The sequence below is a fragment of the Equus asinus genome, chromosome 2 (genome assembly GCF_041296235.1).
Source record: "Equus asinus isolate D_3611 breed Donkey chromosome 2, EquAss-T2T_v2, whole genome shotgun sequence".
Classification (NCBI taxonomy): Eukaryota; Metazoa; Chordata; class Mammalia; order Perissodactyla; family Equidae; genus Equus; species Equus asinus.
Genome location: NC_091791.1, coordinates 133346462 through 133369227, shown reverse-complemented (window position 1 = coordinate 133369227; position 22766 = coordinate 133346462). Strand labels below are relative to the sequence as shown.

Genomic DNA, 22766 nt, shown 5'->3' with positions numbered 1-22766 from the left:
GGGGCTGCAGCTTGAACTGGAGGGGTCTGGACGACCTCGCTGTGATATGTGAGCACAGGCTCCAAGGAGCAGGGGGCAGCCACACAGGCATCGGGAGAGGGGCGTTCCAGGCAGAGGGAGAGCAGCCCGCACACACTGACGAGCACAGCACGGCATCCTCGGCTGGGCTCGTGGCACTGGGTCGCAGGGCTCGCCCCAGCCCCAGGCTCTTCAACTTATTTCTCAGTAACCCGGACAAACACCTGGAGTCCAGGCTCACAAGGTCCTTGAACATATGAAGTACGACAGAACTGGAAGAGGGTCTCAAAAGATCTTGACAGGCTGGAGCTAACAGACTGAACGAGAGAAGATGCAATGTAACAGGGACGAATGAGAGGGGCTACGCTCTTGATCCAAAATATCAACAGCACAGCCCTGGATGGGGAAAGAAGTGGCAGTCACGTGGGCGAAGAGAGCCCAGGAGGGCTCCCCGGCCGTAAATTCAACAGAAGCGTGCGTTCACTTGGAAAGCTAACACCACAGCCTCCACCTACCCTGGAACAGACGTGTTCTAAACGAGCGTGCCGGCCCCACTCTGTGCACGGGGCAGAGCAGACGCCCCCGGAGGCCAAGCTGAAAGACACAGACAAGCTGGAAGCTGCCCGGGGTGTGAGGCCAGGCCGAGGACAGGCCTGGGGAGCTGGAGGAGCAGACACCTGGATGGACGTAATCCATTCTCCTCCTCACCGATACTCGCTGAGCAGCTGCTAGGGACCCATCACTGTTGCTGGTCCTGGGAATACAGACGTGCCCTTGGAGGCCATCACACCAGCAATCAAACCACCAGTGGCTTCCACACATCAAGAAACAACCACACATTGGGGCCGGCCTGGTGGCACAGCGGTTAAGTGCACACATTCCCCTTTGGTGGCCCGGAGTTTGCCGGTTCGGATCCCGGGTGCGGACATGACACGGCTTGGCACACCATGCTGTGGCAGGCATCCCACATATAAAGTGGAGGAAGATGGGCACGGATGTTACCTCAGGGCCAGTCTTCCTCAGCAAAAAGAGGAGAACTGGCAGCAGATGTTAGCTCAGGGCTAATCTTCCTCAAGAAAAAAAAAAGAAAAAGAACCACACTAAGAAGGACACTTGACACACGAACCGCTAGACACAAACATGTACACGCGTATACGTGTAACACTGAGACGAAAGCCCCACAAAGCTGTATTTACCTTTACCACACAAGGCGATCTAATATTTTCCATTCTCCTGTTTTTAAAATGTGGGTTGGGGCCCACTGAGCTGATTTGATGACCCACTCATGATTTGCCACCAGCAACGTAGAAAACACTGAACTACCCAGTGCCCAGTGCCAGATGTGGGACAAACAGGTGCTGCAGAGCAAAGAGCAGGGTTCAGGGCTGACCACGCCGAGAAGTAAGGTGAGACCAGAAGAGGGCCTGGGAGATGAGTGGACAGCTCCTTCTGAGAGAATGGCCTGAGAGTGGAGACGGCTGCACAACACTGGGATGATGCTTTAGTACTTCTGAACTGGACAATTAAAAACGGTCCAGACAGTCAATTTTATGAAATGTATACTTTACCACAACTAAAAATTATTTAGACTTAAAAAAAGAAAGAGAGAGAGAATGGACCACAGTCACTGCCTTTCAATAATGTAGAGTTGTGTCGCTTCAGGAATACTATGCAGCCCTGTAAAAGAAGGAACCACTGCCCCACACAGCAACACGGCATTTTGCCGAGCACAGGAAGCCAGACAGAGTGCTCGCTGTGTGATTCCACCCGTAAGAGGTTCAAGAACAGGCAAGCCAACAGATGGCAACAGGAGCAGAAAGTGAGAGTCGCCTCTGGGAGCGGAGATGGGACTGACTGAGCAGGAGATGGGTAACCACCCGGAGCGATAAAAATGTTCTATACCTTCATCTGGGCGGGAGCCACACAGGTGTAGCCATTTGTACAAATTCATTGAGCTGTCCACTTGAGATTGACACGCTTTACTGCTTGTAAGTTACACCTCAATAGGAAAGGAAAGAAAGGAACCCATTTTTGAAAGGAAAAGAAATGAAAAAAAAAATAGAAAATAAACATGATCAAACCACTTCTTGGGTGGAGGTCAAGTTCCAAGTCATCACACAAGAGAAACATTGCATATAGTCAGAACAACCCTTGCAAATCTCTTAAATCACCCATGAAGATCCACATGTCTGGGTGTATACAACCCTGTTATATGACACTTGTGCACTCAGAAGTTTGCAAAAGACTACGTTTGACAACGACTAGAACAAAGGGAAAACTGAGGCGCAGATGCCAGAGCCCGCAGCCATCCGTGTTTACAGTGACTGTCACATTGTGTTGGGGAGCAGGGCAGGGAGAGAGAAATCGAGAGGGCTTCTGCCCACCCGTCCAGGCTTGTCCCATTCGGCCTTAATATTGAGTCACTGTAAAATGATTTGTTTGTTGTAGTGAGAGTTAAATGAGCTGGGTTCTGAAGTGAGCAGAGAAGTTAAACACAGCCATTACTCTGTCTCTAGGTTCTCTCTCTTTGGCCCCAAGGAAGAGAAATAAGATGGAAGCACTAGGGAGAAGATCCCAGCTCGAGAGAAGGAAGAGCTTGTGAAGTGAAATGTAGCAGCTTCCCAAAGATGGATGGGCAGGTGGACAGTGAGTTCTCCGTCTGCAGAGGGAATGCATAAGCTGAAGACTTGTGGGACCAGGTGACCCGTAGAGGCCCCTTCCAGCCCGGAGCGTCTGAGCTGGCCAGACCTCCTGGCTTCCTGTGCTGGGCACGTCCCCTCAGCTCACAGCTGCCTCGACAATGAGATGTGGAGCTGGCGAGAGGGACCTGCCAGGAGCTCCAGGTGGCTGTCCTGATGGAGGATTGCTCTGGGGATTTACAGCCTCTGTCCTGAGTTATGGGAGGGCGGGCGGAGCCTATAAAAAGGAGCCGTCCAGGCTGCGCGGTGCACGGAGCATCAATCAGGGACAGCCTGACCAGTGGAGCAGAGTGAAGATCAGTCTGCTGCTTTCTCACTTATAAATTCTCCCTCCCAGCACAGGAGCAGATGTGTCACGTTTAAGAAGAGCTGGTGCCCTGGGTTTAATTCCAGGGGTGCATGTGGGGGTGGGAGAGAGCGAGGAGGAAGCAGCCATAAACGTAGCCTTCAGCCGGCCTCACCTCCCACCAGAACCCCCAAACCCACCTCCCTCCAGCCCCATCCCTAAGCAAATGGTGCTGAGTGAGCAGATGAGAAAGGATCACACACCTGGGAGCAGGGCAGGTAGACTGGGGTGGGGGACTTAGTGTGGCCTGAACAAGACTAAAAACATCACGGTGGAACCATCACAGCTACTTCTGGAGGCTGGGAGTGGACACCCTTTCTATATCTTCTATTGTAGTGCCAGGAAGGACTGAGGTAGAAGTGCAATGGATGGACAGACAAGGGCCAGACTACCCTAGACCCAGAGTTGTTGCACTGCTAATGTAGATGGAATTTCATATCATTGCCAATGTGAATGGAATTGTGAAGTGCACAGCCTGGATGACTATACGTGGCAGTCCTGCTGAATCTACATCAGAGGGCTTTCTTCTTAAAGATGGGATAATGGAGAGAATACTAACCCAAGAGTTAGGGGACCTAGGTACAATTTCTACCTTCATCTCAGACTTGTCGAGAGCCATGGGCAAGTGCATAGCTTCACCAAAACTTATTTTCCTCACCCAAAAAATGGGCACAATAATTCCTGTCCCACTGGATTTTTCTCACCAGCTCTGGCATGTCTCCTGTGGGCTTTGTGGAGTTTTGAACCGAGGGCAACTTTTATAGACGACCCTTGCAATGTCCATTCAGACCCCAATCCCAGTTCTTCTTCACCAGCCCTTAAACATCACCATGCTGCCTTTCTAGGAGCCACACCTTTCTGGGACGGAACCTACAAGAGCTGACAGGATTTATGGCCATGCAGAAGGCGGTCTATAATTTCTGAACTAAAAAGCGGTACATTGTCTGACAACCAGAGAGAACATTTGAAATTGGAACTGTCCCAGAAACCCAGGGCCATCTGTTTGCCAATCCCAGGCAGGTGACCGCAGCTGCCAACAGCTGGGCCCCCAGGAAGAGTCTGGAGACAGGAGGTACGGCAGAGCACGAGCAAGCTTTCCCAGCCCAACTCCATCTCTGACTGGCTGGGTGACTCGGGAGGGCTGGGTAACCTCTCTGAGAGTGTGTGGGCTCATGTTCTCGAACCAGAGAGCACCTCTGGCCTTCCCCTCATAGCACTTTAGAGACAATCTTTTCCCCGAAAGTCATACCACAATTTTTCAAGAATTTTGGCTCAGCTGCTGAGAGAAATAAACCAAAATCGGGTGGTGGTTGGCACAGGGGCCCGGACTTGGCATCCGGCCGACGTGGGTTTGAAGCCGACCCCCAGCACCCAAAACCCGTGAGCTCAGGTGGATCCTATCAACCTCCTGAGCTTCGGGTCTGCCGTCTGTGAAACGGAGGTGATGCTACCCACTCGCGGGGTGGGGTGGGTGGAGTTGAGAGGGTAGGTCAAGTTCCCGGCATAAGGTGGGCGTCCTGAGGGCAGCTGACCTTGTCCAAAGGCTTCAGTCCACTTTTTGAGATTAGGGACTCTGTTCACCTCCCAGGTAGGAAAAGAGAACTAGTCCCCCGCCCAAGCACCAGAGAGGGAAAGGAACATTTTTTTTCTCTCTCTCTCCGTCCCTTTCTTGTTACATCTGTCCTCCCCCAGCTCACTCTGGCCCCTCGGTAGCCCCTTCTGGGGCCATCCCCTGCCCCTCTCAGTCTCTGCTTCTCCGTCTCCTCTCCTCTTGCCCCTCCCTGTGTCCCTGTCTCCCAGAGTAGCAGGGACTCACAGGGAAAGGTCAGGAAGACAAGCTCCCAGCCCCACTCTGCGCTGAGCTAGGCCCCTACGATGCCGAAGGGAGCACTGGGAGGGACTCAGAGGACCAAGGGGGTGGTCGGTCTCCCCTCTTCTCTGAGTCCCGCCAGGCCAGCCTCCGTTCCGATCAGGAATGGCCGTGGACTCCTGCACCGGGAGAAGAGGCGTGGCTGGAACCCAGGGCCCTGGCAACACTGCTCTGGGTGCCAGGGTGGCCCTGCCTGGCAGAGCAAGAGGTGGACGCCACGAAGTCCCTCCAGCTGTCCATGCATCCCCTCCCTGAGTGATCTCGTCCATCCCGGCTTCAAACACCATCAGCCCACCGACAGCACCCAGACTCACGGCAGCAGGGCCCTCGCCCCGAGCTCCAGATCCATACCGACAACTGCCCACTTCACGTCTTCCCTTGGATGGACAGCCAGCCTCTCAAACTCAACACCAACAAACAGAACTCGGGCCTCCCCTGGCCTCCCCTCCCCTCTGTCCCAGGGTTTGCCGCCTTGGGGAGGACCACCATTCCTCCCGATGCTGGAGTCATTCTCATTCCTCTCCTCCCAGACCTCCAGTCCCTCAGCAAATCCTGTTGGCTCTGCCTCCTGATGTACGCGGAATCCCGCCATGGCTCCCAGCCCGCCCCGCGCCCCAGCACCTCTCACCTGCGGAAGCTTCCTAACGGGCCTCCTGCCCATTCAGTCTACTCTCCACCCAGCAGCCAGGGAGCTTCTAAAAATATAAATCAGATCCCACTGCTCCACTGTTTTAAACCCTCTGGCATCTTCCATTCACAACTGGAATAAAATCCAAATTCCTTCCCAGGCCCAGGAGGCCTCCACCATCCAGCTCCTGCCCGTCTCTCTGGCTTCATCTTGTATCATGCCCTCCTTGTTCTCTTCGCTCCAGCCTGATGCACCTTCTGTCTGTTCCTCCAGCAAGCAGGGCCTTTGCACGTGCAGTCCTTTCTGCTTGGAAAGCTCTTTCCCCAGATCTCCCCACGTCTGCCTCCTTCTCATCACTCAAGTCATCTCCTCCGAGATGCTGTCCTTGACCCTGTCCGCACTTACCTCAGCATCTCCAGCACCTGGTATGCCACCTGGCACAGTGCAATCCTGGATGAATATCTGCCGAATGAATGTGTAAGTGAATGAAGTTGGAGACTGCTATAACTGCAGGGTGGAGGACACAGCAGGGGCAGGCAAAATTGCTCTTCAGGAAGTGGCTTTCCGGTTCCCTGCCATCCCCTCCTCCCTCCCTTGGACACACTGAACTTGGTCATGGCCCCTGCGGCTGCAGCCAGTGCAGAGGCCAGAGGAGCATCCTCTCTCCTCCCATGCATGCTGCCTCACAGCCCCAGTGCTGCCTTTCACAGGCACAGGCACAGAGTCACAACGGAGCCCGGGCATCTTGACAGGCACCAACAGCTCCAGGCTAATGGACTACCACTCCCACTGCTGGGGGCAGAAAAAGAAACTGTCCCCGTCTAGGGCCAGCCAGAACAGAGGAGTTCGTGCCCCAAAACAACCCAGAGGGGGACCCTCTCCTACTGCCGTGAAGTTTCAGAGACCTTGGTCCACACACCCTTCTCCCACTTCAGTTTTACAGCTAAAGAAGCCCCCAGAGGGAGGGAGGTGTGTCTGGGGTTGCACAGCCTGGAGTGGAGTCAATATCCCCATCTGGAGCCCTGACTTCCAGGCAGGACAAACCGCACTGATCTGCTCCCAACACAGTAGGGTTTTCCCACACCGGGGCCTCTCAGCCTGTTTCTGGGCCAGGGGAGGCCAAGTGGCACCCCTGAGCAGCCCATGGTGGACCTGGCCTCTGGGGGAAGCAGCCTCTGGCCCTCTGGAGCCCCTCAGCAGGCAGCTTGCTGTGACGGCTGCTAGATGGACATCCTGCGTCCCCTGAGCCAGGTTCCTCCCAGCAGCCAGAGTGAGCTCCAGGAGAGGGAGGTCTGACCCTGGCTCTCCCTGCTTGCAACGCCTCCCCGGCTCCCCTCTGACAATTAGACCATAACCCTCAGGGTACCTACAAGATGCTGCAAGCTCCACCCACCCCAGCAGCCTCACCGACAGCTCTTCTGCCCCTTGCTCACCGCCCTCCAGCCGTGTGGCCTTCTCAGTTCCCTCATCTCCCCCAACATGACCTTTGCACATGCAGTTCCCTCTGCCTGAAATGCTTTTCCCTTAACCCCCTCGCCTTGGTAACTGCTGCCTGTCCTGCAGACTGCAGCTCAAGTGATTATTTCTCTGACCCCTCCAGCCCCTGCCAAACTGCCATGCCTGCCTGCTGGACACTCTGCAAACCTCTCCTTTGCAGCACTCACCACAGCCGTGTGTGTGTGCGCACGCATGTGTGTCTGTGTGCACACGCACGCATGTGTGCATATTAGTGATGCTCTGATCCTGCACCAGCCAGTACAGGAGCCATTGGCCACATGCACTACTAGAAATTCAACTGGCATGAATTAAGATGTGCTATAAAGTGTAAAATACCTCATTAATAATTTTTATATTATTAGATGTTGAAACGATAATATTTTGGATGCACAGGGTTAAATAAGATATATTATTAAAATTAATGTCACCTATTCTTTTTACCTTTTTTAACAAGACTTTTAGAAAATTTGAAATTATGTTTGTGGCTGGCGTTGTCTACATCTGGGACTGCACTGCTCTGGTCGATGCCCGCCTCCACCGCTCCGCACCGTGCCCGCTCCCCGGGGCACAGTCTCACAGAGGCCAGGCGCCTTGCATGGGGTCTCGCCCAGCACAGACACTCAAAAGCCATTTGCTGAATGAGTCAACACCAGGCTGCCCATCCTGATTTCAGGATGGGGAAGCAATGCAAATAAGCCACTTGATCTCTCTGGCTTCAGCCCCCATCCCCTCATCACCCCCCACCCTCGGCCCAACAAAGACCCAGGCCCAGATGTCTGCTCTCTAGAGGCTTGGCCAGGACGGGAAGAGCCAGTGTGTGAGCAAAGTACAGCCCTGGCACTCAGGGAGGGTGAGCAAGGCCTCTCTCTCCGTCCCTGTTTCTCTCTCTCTGAAATATCATTTCTCACAGTTTGGAATGAAAGCCATTATTCCCAATTAACCTGCCATGAACCCACGGCACTTGCCAGCTTGACCATAATTATTCATCCATAGTAATAGCTAAAGTAAATTCTGGCGGTCTCAGTGAACAATGACATCTCCTTTGGGAAAACTTTCAAAGATGCCACGTCCTTGGTTCCTTATCTAAAGCTTCCTTGTCCCATTTTGTTTCATTTTATGTTTTGTGGTTAACACTTGAGAAGAAGGCAGCCCAGACCAGAATAACTCCATCCCGACACTGTGTCGTTGGCAGGACTCTGGCAGCACTGTTCTGGGCCTTCCCACCCACAGGCAGCACGGGAGCCAGACGGGCAGCATCCGGACCAACCGAGTAAGTCACACACAGATAATTTTTGCAATTAGCCAGTCCTTCTCGAGGCTGGCTTCACCCTGCCATCTCAGGAGCTGGGCTCTGTAAGCCCACAGAAAGCATAAATCTTGGGCACAATTTATTTTGAGTTGTCAGACGTAATTTACTAAGAGACCGTCTGCCAAAAAAAGAAGAAAAAATCCAGAAGGAAACCTAACTTGTCATTTTAAATTAAGTGTGGCATCTTTCTACCTAAAAGGCTGCATTAAAGCTGCAGTGGCCTCTCCTCTGTAATCCCAATAGCAATAACTGAGGCTTGAGTCAAGATCTGGGGTGGGCGACAGGGAGAGATGAGGCAGATGGAGGGAACCTGGGGAGAGAAAGGCCCTGAGACGACGCCTCCTTCCTCTCAGCCTGTGGGGTCTTGTCCAGAGGAGGGAGGCTCTCAGATTCCTGCATCCTGCAGAGGAGGCTAAGAGTGCGAGGTGGGGATGGTGGGGTGGGGAGTGTGTGCAAGACACTAAGAACATACTCTGTTTAGGGTCGTCTCTTCCTCATTAAGTGAGCAGAGTCTCTAACAGAGAAAGCCTCCACGGAGGACAGTCTGAGCTGAATCGACACAGCGACTCTGGGGGCTGGGTCCCAGCCTCCTTTCCTACTAGAAGGGTGACCTTTGGGGGCACCATTCGGCCTCTCGGGGCTTCAGCTTCCTGTCTATAAAATGGAGATCAAACCTTCCTTGCAAAGCAAGTTGAGTTGTAGGATAAAATGAGATAATTTCTTGAAAGCGTCCAGCAGCTTGTGAAGGATTGCACAAATGTAAGGGATTCTGATTATTATCATCCCTTACAGAAGGAGAGGGGTGGCCCAGTGGCTCTGAAATGCCTTTGCAGTGGACTCTCTGAGATGCCCTCTGTGGTAGGATGGGCTGCTAAAAGCTCCAGCTCCCCACCCACACCGTCCACCACCACGCACAGCCCCCAGCTGACTGAGCCACCTGCCCAGGGGGTTCTACATGCCCCTTCCTGACAGCTCTCAGTGACTGACTAATACAAAAGGCTGGCCCCCTCCCACCAGAGGATCATTCTGAGTTCAGGTTCAGGCTCCAGAACCCTCCCCCATGCGACAGGCCCAGGCTAGGCTTTACCTGAGGCCACATCCCTGCTCAGCTCCTCCCCCTTCCCTACCCTGTTTCCCTCCCTCCTTCTCAGGTTGCTTTCGGAAGAACCCCGTCACTGTTCTGAATCCCTGTCTCAGGCTCTGCTTTCTGAGGAAGCTGCTGAAGAAGCCTCCTTTGAAGGGAGGGCCCTGATGCAGCTGTGGCTGCTGTTGGAGTCATGGGGACTACAGCACCGAGGTGGGACCCATGGCAGAGGCCCGGCAGGGAGGACAGCTGATGTTTCTGCCGGACCCCTCAGGCCAGGCCAGACAGACACCAGTGCAGCCAGAGAGGAGGCCAAAAGACAAGAGGAGAAGAAAAGCCAGGGCTGGGAGGAGGACTGGGCTCCCACCAATGTCGGGGCGAGGCCCTCACCTCTGGGGCCCTGGTCCTGCTCCTGTAACACCAGCGCTGACTAGAGATGGGGAGAAAGCCCCTTGCCACAGAGCCCCCTGAGATTCCGAAGACAGAGAGGACTGCGGTTCCCTCACCCCAGAGGCAGCTGTAGTCTGCCCAGGATGCAGGGACCCTCACCCTGCACTGCACATGGGGCGGGGGTCCCAGGAGACGGGGGCGGCAAGATGGGAGGAGGAGGGGCAACGGTGGGTGTTGGGTCCACCTTGTCCAACTCTCTGCGCTCTCTCTCTCTGCGTCTCTTTTTCCACCCAGTGAGAAGACCACACGGAGACATCCTCGCAGGGCTCCCCGAACCCAGTATGGGAGCAGCCGCGCCCCAAGCCCCCCCATCCCAAAGGGTCCCTACCTGCGGATTCACCACCATTTGCTCTTTCTTCTACTCCCCTCACGGCACCCACCCCCTCCCACCTTCGCCCCTTTGTCAACAGCTCCTTTCACAAGGTCGTCATTACCCACTAATTGTCCGAAATTTCATTCCCTCATCCTTCTTGGTTAAGGATTGATCTGAGGAACGAGTTCAATATCCCCGCCGTCTCCAAGTGCTTATTAATTCCCCGCGCCTCCTGCTCCCTGCGCGGAGCCGCGCTCGCCTCGCGCTGCTGGGCCCCGCGCTGACTGGTAGAGCCCCGGCTTTTGGGCCCGCAGGATGGGAGGCCTAATGTGCACTAATCTATCATCACTTCACGCGGCTGGCAGGGTGACGGATGGCGGCCGTGGCCGGCGCGGGAGGGAGGTGGCCCTCCGCCTCCTCCGCGGCCAGGCTGGAGTCGGAAGTTTGCTCCGCGGGAGAAGGACTGCCACCTTCATCTGGGCAGAGGGGAGCCACTGTCCTCAAAGAACAGACATCAGGCGGGAATCAACAAACACCTGCCCCTCGCCCCGCCCCCCTGACGTCTATCTGAGGGCTGGGCATCCCGTCCACTCCCTCACGGCGATGCTGCCCATTCCCTCCCCACACCCACTGTCCAGCGCTCTGTGGCCCGGGAGGCAGACCTGCATGGACGGCACCAGTGGGCAGCCTTGCCCTCTGCCTCCGCTAGTGTTCTGCAGTGGGAGCCCAGCAGCAGACAGGAGGGGAGAGAGTGAGATGGGGGTGTTTGTTGGCCTGGCCCCTCCCTGCAGGGCCGCCTTGAGCTGGCTGTGTCCTAAAGGTCCCAGCTCCTATCAGGTGATGCCCCCAGCCCTGCTTCTCCCTCCCTGAATGCTCCCTTCCTCGTCCCTTCAGGTCTAGGGCTGGAAAGAGCCCCCCTGTCACTCACCCCAGGGCACTGCCCATCCCCTGTGCTTTCCCTGTGCTCTCTCTGCCCCCACTCTTATAAACAGTCCCTTTATTTAGCTCCTCTCAAATTACCCAACTTGAACGTGCCACCTGTTTCCTGCTGGGACCCCATTAGGACCCCGACCAATACACCTCATTTTCTCTGTGAGTGAGCTGAGACTCAGAGAACCAGGGCTCCCCCGAGGTCCCGCAGTGAGTTATGGCAGGGCTGGCTGCAGAACACAGGTCTCTGACTGCATCGATGAGACTTGGCCCACCTGACCTCCTGCATTCCTGTTCGTCCCTGCCTAACTGGAGTATACCTTTCGTTTTATTTGGGCCACACCGGGAGGAGGATGTTCAAGGTGTCACCGGGGCTCACAGAGCCTGCCCTGCCAGAGAAGGCAGCATCAACACATTCGGACGCTCCCCTCCTCGCCATCCGCCTCTGGTCGCTCTGTGGCCTGGGATGCCTTCTCCTCCAGTCTTTATACGTGCCCCTCAGGCAGCAGTGCACCTCCTCTAGAAAATGCTGAGCCCCCAGCCATCTCCACCACAATCAAACCCCAACCCAGTCAACAGAGGGAGGCCCAAATTTCCACCTAGGCCTCTCTTCTTACACAAGTCCTTCATTACAGAAGACAGTAGTTCAGCCATAAATTTCTATTCCAGCTTCTCCTAGGGGCTGGGATGAGGCTGGCACTGGAGTTAGTCTAGTGGGGCATAGACAGCCAACTGCAGCTCCCGGTGGAATGAAATAAGATCTACACGTCTGAGGATGAATGATGGACTTGTTCCCCCGACCCCCTTGGAAGGGGACCAGTGAGGTCCAGAGGGACAGCTCCTAGCCCTGTGAGCTGTTCAAGAAGGATCCAACCCACCTGCCTGCTGAGCCCCAAGGGAGCCCACACAGGGCAGGGAAAAGGCCCTGGCCACCTGCCACCTGCAGAGACCACCCTTGGACAGTCTGCCACAAACCAACAACCCCTCCCCACAGATCAAGCCAGTATTCCATTGGTTGCCAGGGGCCTCTCACCCAGAACAGTTCTTGAAGGGACTAACCACACTCCCTCCCAGATCCTAAGACACACATGCACGTGAGTGCTCTCTCCTTGAGCCAGGATCCTCTCCCCAGACCACATGGCTCTTGGTAATGGGTCACCTGCATCAGGAGACCTGGTCTTTCCCCCAGCTTGCCACTGAGCCCTTCCCCATTCTGGCCTCTTCTGTAAAACGAGGGGTTGAATCAGATGTGCTGTAAGTGATGTAACTCTGTGCATCTTTCCAGGGAAAAGGAATAACAGTGGCCTAACCCTGGTTCTGCACCCTGGACAACCAGAATTCCCTAATGCCCTTCCTGAAACAGAGCCACAGGGAGGCAACCCAGCCCAGCCCCACCCCTGCCTGTCTCGGCTGTTAGAAGAAGCTGCTCTGAGGAGCTAGCACAGCTTATCCCTAAAGAACTCAAAGCCCCCAAGCCCTGGCAGACGCCTCCTCTCCCAGCTTCCCCTCCCTTCTCCACACTGTCCTCTTTCAAGCTCGAATTATCTAGAACTGCACTGTTCAATCTGGTAGCTCTGTGGCTATTTAAACCTAAATTAATCAAAATCAAATAAAATTTAAAACTCAGATCCTCAGCCACACCAGCCACATTTCAAGTGCCCAATGGCCACATGTGACTAGTGGCTACCACATTGGGCAGAGCAGATACAGAACATTTCCATCAGTGCAGAAAGTTCTTTTGGACAGTGCTGGTCTAGAAGTCAACCTTTTCTTTTGCAAAGAGCTTCCTCTAGCTTGCCTGACTCCTTCCTGCTGCAGCGTCAGCCCACTTTCTCCAGTCCTCTGCTCTGGGGAAGATGCTAGGTGGTTTTAGAGTGAAGCTTGGCTACAAGTGACCATGCGGTGGGGGTTCCTGTCTGCCTGAGAGATGGCCCTGGACACTTCAGTCACCAGAACCTAAGAAGGACATGGTCAAGCTAACATCATCCAGCACCCGAGAGAATTTACTCACAGACATTAAGCTTCAAGCAATGACAAGGATCACTGACCGTCCCCTAGCCAGACACCTCCTCCTTCCCCATTTGACCTGTCCCTTGGTAATCCCCCCTGTTCAAGGATGCTAACCCTTGGGAGGGGCAGAGGAGAAAGAGCCAGAGAACACCTGTGTGGCCCCAGGATCGGGTAGATTTCCCCTGACATGATTAAAGGAAGCTCAGAAAACCCCAGAGAGAATTTTGGGGGCCTCACCTTCCCAGAAATTATTCATATATATGGTTGGAAAAATCCCCACAAGGCGTTAAAAGCCAAGAAAATACCTTCTCTGACAGCACAGAAGCCTGGCAGGGGTGGGGGTGGGGTAGTGGGAACCAGACAGCTAAATGGGTTACCCAGAAATTACAAAAGGCTTTTAAAAGTAGAAAACTTACCATATGTCAAGCCTGTAATGTATAGACAATAATTATTTTCCACTGAATTTTTTTGTATTTAATTTTGTGGTGACTATCTCCTTTTACATCATGTATTCAGCAATCACTCTTCTCCTTGCTTAATATGCACAGTAATCTTTCTCCTTCTATGTCACATATTCAATAATTCCTCTCCTCCGGTTCCAGGGGGGTGAGATGAGGGGAATGTCACATTTTAAATTAGTAACAGCTGTGTTTTTGTTTTTTCTATTTCACCTCCGAAGATGCCCTGTAAATATCGTGAGCTCCAAAAAGCAACGTGGGGCGCCCTGGTCCCCAACTCAGCAGCCTTGCGGGGGGCTCAGAGGACAGGATGTGCCTCAGGAACCCAAGAGGCTAGAGGAGAGAGAGCAGCTGGCATGTCCCATCCCCGTCAGTGGAGGTCATGAGGCTCTCCTGCTGACACCACCCCGGTCTATTCAGATCACTGCCCACTCTCCGGTTCTCCATGCGGCCTCTGGGTCTAAACAAACAGAGGTCGCCTTTGCTTCTCCCTCGGATGTGAAGGGGTGGACAGGAGTCAGGAGAGCAAGGGGAGCACCTCATGAGGCAAGTGAGCACGGAAGGGATAAAAATTTAAGGCGGCTCTGGCTCTCAGGTGCCAGCCCTGCCCGTGCCAACCCTGAGAGCCAGCGCCTCCTTAACTTTTTCAGCCGTAGGTGCATTGCTTGCCTCACCCGAGTCCTGGCCCTTCTGAAGGACCAACTCCTGGCAGGTCTGGGAGTTAGAACCAGGAAAGACAGACGGGAGGTGGGGGGACTCAACACCATGAAGAACAAGTGACTCAGGAAGGGAGTTCATTAAAATGCTTCAAGGGACTCCAAACTGCGAGAGCGTTGTTTTTTTTTAAGACAGAGAGGAATTTAGCAAGAAATCAATCAACACACATGCTGATAACTTATTCCATGACAAAAAAGAAACAAAACCCCATAAATTCCTGCAGCCTTTGGGTAGCCAGTGTCTACTGCCACTAATTAATTTTCTAGAACTTTCACTCTCTGGCTGTCTCAAAACATGGTTAATCTGTCAGCCCCGGGAGGCACTGCCAGGACCTGCTGTAGGGGGGTGGAGCTTCTGGAACCTGTGCCACTCAGGGGAAGAGGGGAGCAGAGGAGCACACAGCAAGCTCAGGGAGCCTCAGGGCCAGGCTCCCCCATCCCTGACCTGCTCTGCGACCATATCCCTGCACCTGCTCCAGCTGAGAGAAACAGCATGCTAGCACACAGAACAATGCACGCAAAACAATGCACGCAACAGGGAAAAACAATCTCTCTGCCTTGGTTTCCCCAAATGCAAAATAAGGAGATTGTGCTCATTCCGGATTCAGATTCCTGAACTCATGTTACCCTGCCAAGCATTAAACCCATGTGGGTACCTGTCTAATCTATAGACTCCTTGAGGGCAAAGACTCTGGCCCATGCCCGCCCCCCCCCCCCCAACAGTGCACAGTGCCTGACACTGTCACACACAGAACATGCCTAACAAAGGTCTACCAGAATGCACGCAGCCTCCTGCTCTCCTGCTCCCAGCCTGTCCACCATCACCAAACCAGGGAAGGGTTTCCAAGCCCTCACTGCAGGGGCCTAGGACCCTGGAACCTTGCCCCTTCTTCCTGCCAACTGTACAAGCTCACTGGTACCTCCCTAAATGAGCAGAAAGGGACCTGAGACTTGACCCTGCGATGTTAGCTCCATGCCAGGTTACAAGTCCAGATAGTCTGTGGGCTGCAGGCATCCTGCACAATTTGAACCCCAAAGGAACTAGCAAGCCAGTGTCACCAGGCCCCTTCCCTGCCCCGACTATTCTGAGAGGATATGAAAGAGCTAGAACCTTCCCCAAGATCCCAGAGTGGATCAGCAGGTGGTGAGGTCCTAGGCAGCAGCACCCTCAGTTGGGACCTGAGGTTTGGCACACCTTCTTGGGTGGCCTCCTTGGGAAGATGACCTGATGGGAGGCAGACCTTCTATATCCCTTCTCAGAGCACCTGAGCCCCCACAACCCCCTCCCAAGCCCCACAGAACGGGACGGGGATGCTTTTCTCTTTTACACCAACTCTTTCCTTCACGGTGACCCAGGGGCCCTCAGTCACCTCGCAGGCAGGACACGGCCTCATCCTCCTCCTGAGCATGGTTTGTAGTTTTCTTTTTTAGTCATTTATTTCTTTCTGTTTCCTCAAACTGTATGTGCCCAGAATGAATACCAGGCTCTCTCTGGCAGGAATAAGGAGCGCGAAGGGGAAATGTGAGAGCAGTAATCCATTGTAACACTTTAGGGGAAACTGCAAGCAATTTCCATTCTATTGATCTTCCCTGGGTATCAAAGCCACACTGAGTTTATTTGGAAAATTAAATTCTGGAGCGTGTAGCATGAGGGGGCTCTAGTTAAGCTGTCTAGCTCTACCACCACAATTTAATTACCATCTCACTCTGACTCTCCATTTAAACACACTAGAGGAACCGGCCGGTGGAGGCTCCCAGGGCCCAGCACCGGCTCGGCAGCACCTGGCGATAGTGTCCCCACACCCACAGCAGAAGAGCCACGTGAATCTCAATTAGCCTCAGCTGACCACTCAGCAGCTCCTCCAGGCTGCCGCTCATTTACATTTTATGCAATTTTTAACAGAATATATTCGTTAAAATATAAATGTTCGCTAAATTAACCTGATTTATGGAGTTTGCTCCTTTTCCAAAGGCAAGATTTGATCTTAACAAACTTTGGTATTATTAGAAACAAAGTAACACATATTACTTAGGCACAGTTGGATACAATGTGTTAGATATTTGTTCTGGGGAGAAGCTACCTATCAAAGTCTATGGTTCCAGAGTTGCCATGTGCTCCTCCGGCTTTGCATGTTCACAGACAAGTGAAATTTATGCAGAGTTGCATGCCCACGCGCACACACCCATGCACATGTGCACACACACATCATACATTAGGGGCCTGGCAGAGATTTGCCAACCTTTTATCTAGCCCCATAAGGACTTGGCAGTCATCTTGTATTATCTTCTACTATAATTTCTACTATCATCCCAATTTCATGAACACCAGGGATACAGGGTGAAAATCTTAAAGAATAGCCCTTAATAGTGAATAAATTTGGCTTCATGAAAAACTCACTACATTGTTCTCATTCTCCTAATCTCATCTGCGAAAACTTGGTCACAGTCTAGCCCCAGTCCACAGTCGACCCTTGGGAACCACTAGCATAGACTGATTTTTCTTAATTAAATTTTCATTGAAGGATGATGCTGGGAGAGGGGTGCTGTCTCTGCTCGCCGCCATCAGCCCAGGTGGTTGAGAGCAGAGCTCACTTTCACGACGGTCCAGAAGACCCAAGCTTGCTTCCTTTGTGCTCCTGCAGTGCTGGCCCATTTGCCCCACAATGAGGTGGAGCACCACTGAAGTTCTCCTAGGGGAACGTTCTCTTGGGCAACCAGCCAGGCCTCCTGCCCTAAGCCCCACAAAACCAGCACGGGGCCTGGCACGTGGCAGAATCTCACTTAGTTGATGAATTCCATTGAAAAGTCACTGGTGGCCCCCTCATCCACAGAGGCCACCCCCCCCTTGGTATTCCCAGCCTCCTCTTCTGCAAGGCAGCCCCTCTAAGAACAACCAGTATGCCGACTAGGGTGGGAGGCAGGCATGCCTTTCAGTGACTCAGAACTAAAGGCAAATAGAGTCTGCATTCCTCATGCCCCGCCACGAGCTTGCTCCCCAGGCTCTCCCCGGTCCTGAGACTCCTTTGAAAGAAGTGACTTCTCCTGCCCCTTGTAGGTGCCAGGGCTGAGAAGGAATGGCAGACAGAGCTATGGTGCTTGCTCCACCGGGCCCACATCAGAGGGAACATCAGCAGTATTTGACAAGCTGACCCGCCCTCCCGAGAATAGCACTGTCATTAAGCCAAGAGGGAAATCATTACCTGATCTATAAATGATTACACAGGAGTAGGAACTGTCACTCCCTTCTAAGGAGTTTGCAGAATCGGGATTTTAAACAGAGCTGCAAACTAGTGCAACACTCAGCTCCCTGGAGCAGCTGGTGTGTTATTCACAGGGAAAAAAATTCAGAAGTTAAGGCGCCTCACGAGCTCAGGGGAAAAGAGAAGGTCTCAGGGACTCTGACTATCAAAGGATTGCAGACCATCGACGGTGTCAGCCGGAAACTTAACTCAAAGGAAAACATAACCATTCAGATCTTCTGCCTGACAGTTTGGGGGCCTGCAACTCGCTGAGGTCTTTCCACTGACAAAATAAGCGTCCGGAGTCAGAACCGCAGGTAACGTGGGTCGTTTAGTCAAAGGCACTTCTTTCATGAAGATGGAGACACAGGGTCAGCCTACAAGGAGGAAGCCACTTGTGGTAGAGGGGAGCTGGAGGCATCCCCGGGGGTTCCTGCACCCACCACCGGGAGGATGCATAGGGTGGTGGAAACACTACAGGGAACTCAGCAGCAGTAAGAAAACATGGATTGAAGTACCTAGAGCAATATGTTGGATCCCAAAAGAGGGGGTTGAGTGGGAAAAGTTGGGAGTGGAAGGAGGTTTGTAGCACAAAAAAAGTATGTAAATTTAAAGCACTCTCACACAGAATGACACTACATATTTTACAACGATCCACACATATTTTAGAACATATTCCAAACACATTAGAGTGGGTGACTCCGGACGGGGGCGGGTAATGAGAGTGAGGATGGGGGAAGGAAAAAATACGCACAGAAAGGCCATACAAACCTGATGCTGACGATGAGCTATTCGCTGAGCGTAACTAACTCAACTCCCTGCGTCTGCATTCCACCAACACGGGAAGAAAAGCAGCAAACAGTCTACAGAGCTGAAGACAGGGCTCCTCGCACATCAGTGTGCACACAGATGTCCTGGGGACCCTGTGAAAATGCAGGTCCTGGGTCAGCAGGGCTGCGTGGGGTCCCAGGTTCTGCATTGCTAACAAGCTCCCGGGGGACGCAGATGCCGCTGCTTCATGGACCTCACTTTGAGCTGCAAGGACTTAAGAGATTTACCCAAGAGGAAAACTGAACAGCCAAGTCCAAGAAAGAGTCTACATGTCCAACATAGATAAATTTCAAATAATCGTGCTGCGTGAAAGACCAAAAAAAAGTACATTATCATAATGTATGCTTCCACATATATAAACTTCTAGAACATGCACACTAATCTATAATGACAAATGGCAGACCAGTGATTGCCTGGATGTGGCGCTGGGAGGATGGATGGATTACAAAGGAAACTTTTGGGGATAATGGATATATTCACCCTCTTGACCATGGTGTGGGTTTTCCAGGTGTATACATATGTCAAAACTCACCAAATTGTACACTTTAAATAAATACGTACAGTTTCCTGTGCATTGGTTATTCCTCAACAAAACTGAATGCAAACAAAAAAGGATCTGTGTCCCTCCTCCCCCCATGCCACACTGAAGATGCCCTGTTTGCATTTCAAGCTGAGCTAGCTAATGCGCTCCATGGCCGGAACGCATCCTTCTGTCTCCTCCATAGCTCCCGCCCTAGGCCAGGGGCCACCATCCCAGCCCAAGCCTGCTTAGGAATCCAGACCCCATCCCACCCTTGTCCTCCTCGCCTCATCCGTTCTACCTCCCACCATCACCTTAAAATCCTCCAGGATGGAAGGGTATAAACACCAAAAGGCAGCCCCTGCCCTGGGGGCCTCCTACCTACTCCCTTGACTCCCCAGCACCCCCTCCTCTCACTCTCCACCCCTGCCATGCCGCCTGTCTTTCAGTTCTCCCAAAGCACCCCCCCCACAATCCCTGTCTACAATGCTTATCCCACACCCCCACCCCTCTTCCCTGGAACTCCTACACATCCTCCAGTCCCAGCTCAGGTGTCCCTTCCTCAAGAGTCACCCTGGACTGCCCCCCACCCCGTCCAGGCTCCTTTGCTCCACACTTTCCTAGAACCACATTCCTTTCCTTCCAAGCATGTCCTCGGTCTGTCCCCCTGCACTCACCAGGATGGGTGCTTGATTCATGCTCGTCTCTTCCCCGCACTGTAAGCCTGGGCAGGGGCTGCTGCGTCTATTTCGCTCACCTCTCTGCTTAGCACCTAACGCGGTGCCTGCATGACACACAGGAGGGGGTGGTGGAGAGAACATTTAGTGAACCCTCCAAAAGGGCCTTTGGTCATCCCTAGGCAAAGACATTCCTAGGATTTGGGGACAGCAGCTCATTGACCCCCCTCCCTGAACTGCCCCCTGCCAGCCCCTGCGGCCCCAAGGTACCACGTGTCCCCGAGGAATGCAGGTAGTCTGAAAGTTCCCGCATCTGACCTGACACTTGACCCTCCTTTCAAAGAACACTTTGCATGAGGTCGACAGCACATCTGCTTTTGTGGGCTTTTTTCTTTCCAAGATTTCAACACTGCTGTGTTTGGATATAATCGTTTCCTTTCTGGGCTTGCATCCCAATCTCTGCCAGTGCCCCTGAGAGGAGGAAGATAAGTTTCAGAGGACAATCTGGACCCAAACAAAGTCCCTGCAAGCGAGGCAGGCTCCCTGGCTGAGGAGGGGAGGCAGTCAGGCCTCCAGACTGGCTCCCTGCCCAGGGCAAAGCCTCAGGAGACCAGAGGAGGTCACCCTAAAGACGGGTGGTGGTAGGGGAGGGGTCAGGAGAAGAGGCACCAGGAGAGGAATGGGAGCAAAGGTCAGGGGCCATGGGTCTGAAGCCCGGCACCAGGTAGACCACCTCATCGGAAGCAGAGCCAGGCAGCAGGGCCACCCGAGGAGCCCTAGGAATTAAAGAGACAGGGCAAGGCTGGGCTCAAAGGGTTGAGCAGACAGCCAGGCAGGCAGAGTCCCAGTAGACCAACCCCAAGCAGCCCCTGAACCACCGTCACTCCTGCTCTTCTCTGCCACAGCACTGCCCCCTCCCCCTTAGCACCCTGGTCATTTCTCTGCCCCAGTCCTGTACAGGGTCAGGACCACCCCAGCAGCGACCTGGGGGACGTGGAGGGCAGCCCTCTGGACCTTCCCTCATAGGTTCGGCTCTGCCTAACCAGAGGGGACATGGAAATGAATGAGCTGTGCGTGAGCCCCAGACCCAGGCTGAGGGGCCTCCCCAGCACATCCCCATAATTCTCAGGCTTCTCCATCACTTGAGATGTCACAGGGGAAGAGAAGGAATTCACAGCACAGACTCTCTGAGAGGCAAAGGGAGGGACTTATGGGGAGCAGCCCCTGAGGTCTGGGGCATGGCTCTGGAGCCCAGAGTTCTGAAGAGGAGCAGCTGACACCTGGGCAGCCACAGTGGCTTCTGTCCACTCTGCCCCCGGACTGCCGAGCAGCCCTCTCTCTCCCTGGCTGGTGCCTGAAGACCCCGAGGGTGGCGATGCTGTGGGCATCCCTTCTCTGCCACAAGCCATCAGAATTGGTCTCCATGCTGAAGGAGTGGCCTCATGCCCTGAAGGCTGACAGGTCACTGAAGGAAGCTTCCAGAAAGGAGGCAGGGGACAGGGAGCAGGCAAGGTAACTACACATAGTGGGAGATCGTCCTGGAGAAAAGCATGGACCACCTGTCATGGATCTAGTTGTGGGTGCACTGTCTATATCACTAAGGGACCAGGCTGTCCGTCACTGAGTGGTCCTGACCCTGCACAGCCACCTTGCTGAGCTTCCACCCATTCACCCAGTGGACAGGGAACAAAACCCACAGGTGAATGCCACTCGTGCTAATGACAAAATGCTAACTGATGGACAGTTTATAAAACACTTTCTCTCTGTCCCACTTGACAGCTAGGACAGACATGATTATCATCCTTCCCAGAAGAGGAAACTGGGGCTCAGAGAGTTTAAAAAACTTGCTGAAGGTCATAGAGCTGGTGATGGCTGAGCCAGAGCTTAAACCAGAGGCAACAATGGCTTTGAAGTAAATCCCATCTACGTTATAATCCTAGCTCAGCCACCTACCAGCTGTGTGACCTTGGGCAAGTTACTTAACTTCTCTGAACCTCGGTTTCCTCTCCTAACAAAAGCATTAATGACTATCTATCTGACAAGGTACAAGGGAGAATAAAACAGATGAAATATATGAAAGTGATGGTACATAGCAGGCAGTTAATAAATGTTTGTTTCTTCTTTCCAATTCCAAATCCTAGAACATAGTGTTTTGGGACAGCTCCAACATGGAGGTTACATGGGACTTTTCAGTGAAAAAGGAGGCCTGTTCTCAAGAAAGCAGAATCTAGGAACATATCTGGCCAAGCAAGTCTCTCTTCAGCCACCTGGGGGCTGCAGCTTTCTTTCCCCCCCTCCCTCCTATGACAGGGCAGATAGAGCAGGCCCTCCCAGGTCCCCCTCCCCTCCCTGCACATGCACAGAAGCCCGGTTCACTGTCCACTGGGGCACATCCACCTGCTCTGCATGGTTCAATGGCTGAACCCAGGTCCGCCCCTGAAGGTAGAAGTCTGTCTACAACCCCAAGACTGACCCCAGCTGGAGTTTCACAGTCAGGGAGCAGGAGGGAGGCAGCTCCTCACATCCCAATCTCTGATGCCGGCAGGAAGGCTCCAGGTGGAGCTGGTGACATTACAGCAGGCTTGTGTACTCACGTGCAACGCGCTTCCTCTCCCGTCTGTTATCTGTTTCACCCGCAGCCCTGGGAGCAGAGCAGCGGAGCAGTGCTCAGCCCCATTTTACAGAGAAGAAGATCACAAAAGACTGTCCAGGGTCATGGGGCCCGATCTCAACAGACCAGAGCCCATGCTTCTGTCCACTTCGGCGTCCTTTTCCAGTGCTCTTTACACGGAGTCCCACATGCCCCCTGAGGACCCCCAGCCAGCAGCAAACCTAAGCCTCCTGGTGTCAATGTCGATTCCATAACATTTGGATAACTGAGCTGTGGTTGTGTAAGAGACTGCCCTTGCTCTTCAGAAATGCACACTGAAACAGTTAGGGGTAAAGGAGTGTCACATCTGCACCCAATGATCAAACAGTTCAGATACACACACACAGGGCAGTGTTCTCAGCCTCAGCACCTCGGACATTTTTGGCTGGATAATTCTGTTGCGGGGGTCGGGGAGACCACCGTTCTGTGCATCGTAGGATGTTTAGCAGCATCCCTGGCCTCTACCCATTAGATGCCAGTAGCACCCATCCCCCACTTAAATGTGACAACAAAATTGTCTC

General features: G+C 53.3%; 1 protein-coding gene across 14 annotated transcripts in view; it reads right to left on the bottom strand.

Annotated features, from left to right (window-relative positions):
• The window catches only part of MEGF11 (multiple EGF like domains 11), a 337396-nt gene that overhangs the window by 255050 nt on the left and 59580 nt on the right, over positions 1–22766 (bottom strand). Inside the window, exon 1 of one of the 14 annotated variants that reach the window (XM_044764681.2) lies at positions 18339–18467. The exons of the other annotated variants lie outside the window; for them this stretch is intronic. The gene's annotated coding sequence lies outside the window, so the exon portion shown is untranslated. Of the gene's footprint in view, positions 1–18338; positions 18468–22766 lie in introns of those variants that run through there. 14 annotated transcript variants of the gene reach the window in all.